This window comes from Elaeis guineensis, chromosome 10 (assembly GCF_000442705.2).
Source record: "Elaeis guineensis isolate ETL-2024a chromosome 10, EG11, whole genome shotgun sequence".
NCBI classification, from domain to species: domain Eukaryota; kingdom Viridiplantae; phylum Streptophyta; class Magnoliopsida; order Arecales; family Arecaceae; genus Elaeis; species Elaeis guineensis.
In genome coordinates, this window is record NC_026002.2 from 44,717,786 (window position 1) to 44,722,463 (window position 4,678).

Consider the following 4,678-nt stretch of genomic DNA (forward strand, 5'->3'; position numbering starts at 1 on the left):
AAAATGGGTTCCCCGATCACTAATGATTGCCCTAGGAATACCGAAACGGGAGAGAATATTTTCTTTAAGAAACTTAATGACCATTTTGCTATCGGGTGTTCTACATGCAATTGTTTCTACCCATTTTGAAACATAATCAACTACTACTAGAATATATTCATTTCCAAAGAAATTTGGAAATGGTCCCATGAAATCGATCCCCCAAACATCAAAAACTTCAACTACCAAGATTGGGTTGAGTGGCATCATGTGTCGCTTGGTGATTCGACCTATTTTCTGACATTGAGCATAACTTTTACAATATTCATGAGCATCCTTAAACAAATTGGGCCAATAAAAATCACATTGGAGAACCTTAGCAGCAGTTTTCTTAGACGCGAAGTGACCCCCACATGCTTGATCATGACAAAAAGATAAAATATTCATGACTTCGTTATCTGGGATACACCTTCTAATAATTTGATCAAGACATTGTTTAAAAAGATAAGGATCATCCCAAATGAAATACTTCACTTGGGCAAAGAATTTATATTTATCCTGCTTAGTCCAATGAGAAGGTATCTTACCTATGGCTAAATAATTTACAATATCAGCAAACCAAGGTTCAGTAGACACAGACATGAGTTGCTCATCTGGGAAAGATTCATTGATGGGTGGTTCACTAAATGGTGCGACTGAAATTCGGGATAAATGATCTGCTACAACATTCTCAGTGCCTTTCTTGTCCCTAATTTCTATGTCAAATTCTTGAAGGAGCAAAATCCATCTGATTAAGCGTGCCTTGGCATCCTTCTTTGCTAGGAGATGTCTAATGGCTGAGTGATCGGTGTAAACAATGGTGTGGGTCCTAACGAAATAAGATCTAAATTTCTCTAAAGCAAAGACAACGGTAAGGAACTTCTTTTCAGTTGTGGTGTAGTTAAGCTGCGCATCATTTAAGGTTTTACTTGCATAATATATCACTCTAGGCAGCTTATTTATTCGTTGACCTAAGATTGCACCCACAACATGATCGGACACATCACACATTAATTCAAATGGTTCAGACCAGACAGGAGGATGAATGATTGGAGCTGATACAAGTGCTTTTTTTAGAAATTCAAAAGATTCCAAGCACTCATGAGTAAATTCAAATTTGATATCCTTTGCCAAAAGATTAGTCAGTGGACGTGCTACTTTGCTAAAGTTGGCAATAAACCTTCTATAGAATCCAGCATGATCTAAAAATGAACGTATTTCTTTCACAGATTTAGGTGGTGGAAGACTTGCAATTAGATCTATTTTGGCCTTGTCCACTTCAATCCCCTTTTTAGAAATGACATGGCTAAAAACTATTCCCTGTTTGACCATAAACTGACATTTTTCCCAGTTGAGAACTAAGTGCTTCTCCTTACATCGTTCTAGAACTAATTGCAGGTGATTCAGACACTCAGAGAAGGTTAGGCCAAAAACAGAAAAGTCATCCATAAAAATTTCTAGAAATCATTCTATCATATTTGAAAATATGCTGATCATGCATCTTTGGAAGGTTGCCGGTGTATTACATAGTCCAAAGGGCATTCGTCTATAGGCAAAAGTACCAAATGGACTGGTGAATGTAGTCTTTTCTTGATCTTCAGCGGCTATGGGGATTTGGTTGTAACCGGAGTATCCATCAAGAAATAGTAAAACTCTTGTCCGGCTAGTCTTTCCAACATTTGATCAATAAATGGCAAAGAAAAGTGATCTTTCCTTGTCGCAGCATTCAACTTTTTATAGTCTATACAGACCCTCCATCCCGTTTGGGTCCTAGTTGGGATAAGTTCGTTTGCATCATTTTGGACTACTGTTATCCCAGATTTCTTGGATACTACTTGAACTGGGCTTACCCAAGAGCTATCAGAAATAGGATAAATTATTCCACTATCTAGGAGTTTCAAAATCTCCTTTTTAACTACATCCTTCATAGCTGGATTAAGCCTTCTTTGGGCTTCTCTTGTTGGTTTAGCCTCTTCCTCTAAGTATATTCTATGTTGAACTATAGAAGGACTTATTCCTTTGATATCTGCTATGGTCCAGCCTATTGCTTCTTGATTTGCTTTTAGAACTGACACTAACTCCTCCTCTTGCTTGGGATCTAGGTCTGATGCAATAATTACAGGCAAAGTTTCTTTGGATCCTAGATATGTATACTTGAGATGTTCTGGAAGGGATTTCAGTTCTAAAATGGGTGCTTCCTCTATCGATGGTTTAGTTGATGATTTCACCACCTCAATGATTGGTTCAGTAGGAAATGTCAATTTCTGATTAATCTGATTTTCTTTAAGTATTTCATTAACATCCTCAGACTCATGGATTAACCAGGGGTTAGACTCTAGGTCGACTTCATCATCACTAATGTCAATGGATTCATAAATACCATCTTGGACTACATTGACATCAGCATGAAAAGAGGATTCCTGTTCTAAGTTAAAAACATTAAGCTCAATGGTCATATTCCCAAAGGATAACTTCATTAGACTATTTCGACAATTGATTTCAGCATTGGCCGTAGCTAAGAATGGTCTTCCTAAAATGACAGGTATATGTCCTTTAGGATTCGCAACTGGCTCAGTCTCTAAAACAATAAAATCTATAGGAAAAATAAAATTTTCAACCTTTATCAGAACATCCTCGACCATTCCCTTAGGGATCCTGAGAGATCTATCGGCTAACTGTAATGTGATCCTAGTAGGTTGAAGTTTTTCTAATCCTAGTTGCTCATACACCGAATATGGAAGGATATTCACACTAGCTCCTAGATCTAGCAAGGCTTTTTTTATATTGGTTTCTCCAATAACACAAGAAATTGTTGGAGCTCCAGGGTCCTTATATTTAATTGGCACATGGCTAGATAGGTATGAACTGACACGTGCAGCCAAAAATGCTTTCTTTGGTACATTAGTGGTCCTTTTCCTAGTGCAAAGATCTTTTAAAAATTTGGCATAAGTTGGAACCTGATGGATTATATCTAAAAGAGGAATATTAACTTGGACTTGTTTAAATACCTCTAAAATTTTGTCTAAATGTTCAGATTTATTGGATTTCAGTCTGTTTGGAAAAGAAGCTCTAAGACTTTTAAGTACTGGACTAGGTAAATTTTCAGTTTCTGATGCTTGAGGTTGAAAGGTAGTAGTTTTAGAAGGTGACTCAGCAGATGAGTCCTCTATATCATCAAGTGCAACTACCTTATTATCTATTTGTTTTCCCGATCTTAAGATATGAATGGCATTTACACCATTAACTTGGTTTCCTTGTTGGGGTCGTGGACCATTTTGGTTCTTAGGATTTGGCTCAGGTTGGCTAGGTAACCTACCATGTTCTCGTTCACTAATGGTCGAAGCCAGCTGACTTACTTGTATTTTCAGACGGGCTATAGCTTGGGTGTTATTATTTATGAGTTGACCCGTGGTTTGCATAAAGCTGGTATGTGTCTTCATCATGGCTTTTAGGCTTTTCTCTAAAGAGGTAATTTTCTTGTCATTATCATGGAAGCCTGGCAGGTTGTTCATCACTGGATTGGACCTTAGATTTTGCTGATTGAAATTTGGATTGCCTACATTAGGATTCTGGGACCATGAGAAATTCGGGTGATTCCTCCAACCTGGGTTATATGTGGGTGCATAAGGATTGTTCAATGGTCCTTGATAGGTGGCATTCACCTGTGCATACTCATTCGAGTAGGAACATTCTTCTAAGACATGGTCGGGTGCATTGCACCCTTTACACATGGGTGCAGATATTTGATTTACATTGGCTGGTCTCTGTAATTCTAAGGCTTCCAATCTACATGTTAAGGTTGCAATCTTGGCCTCTGATGCTAGGGTTGGTTGAATTTGATGCATTCCTCCTCTTGAAGGTGTAGCTTTATCAGGTTTCCTAGTTGTTTCCCACTGTAAATTTTTCTCGGCTAGGTCTTCTAAGAATTGCCAAGCTTCAGTAGTTTCTTTATCCATAAATTGGCCTTGGCACATGGACTCTAGCATGGTTCTTGAGTTTGAATCTAACCCCTCATAGATGATCTGGCATAGTCTCCAAGTTTCTATTCCATGGTGTGGGCATTGGGTCAAAAGATTCTTGAAACGATCAAAGTACTTCCAAAATGATTCACCAGCTAGTTGGTAAAATTGATTTATTTCATTCCTAATCCTAGCTATTTTATGATGGGGGAAATACTTTTTCAAAAATATTCTCACAAAGCCCTCTCAGGTAGTGACAGAATGGTTTGGCAGACTATAAAGCCACTTCTTAGCATTATCCTTAAGGGCAAAGTTGATTAATCTAAGTTTGACCTCATCCTCTGTTAATTACAGTTTCATGGTTGCACATACCTCCTCAAATTCTCTAATAAATATATAAGCATCCTCTAATCCTGTGAATTTTGGAAGCATATTTATGATTTGAGGTTTGACTTCAAAATTGTTAGCTGTGGGTTGTGGCAACCTGATACAAGATGGTTGGATGGAGCCAACTGGATAACACAAATCCTTAAGGGTCATGGGTTGGATTGGTTCAGCCATTGGAACAACAGGAATTGACTCAATTCTAACTAGACGATCCGACACTCTTCTCCACACACGAGGTGTACGGTTCTCGATGTTTATATAATTTTTTTTTTATAAAATTTTTATGTATAAGAAAAAGAAAGAAAAGAGAAAAA

General features: G+C 37.7%; 1 non-coding gene across 1 annotated transcript; it reads left to right on the top strand.

Moving 5' to 3' along the window:
• The first annotated feature begins 4,062 nt into the window (after positions 1 to 4,062).
• LOC140852264 (small nucleolar RNA R71) lies at positions 4,063 to 4,169 on the top strand. The gene has a single exon (XR_012135166.1). It is a non-coding gene; the product is annotated as a small nucleolar RNA R71 (small nucleolar RNA).
• Positions 4,170 to 4,678: the final 509 nt, after the last annotated feature.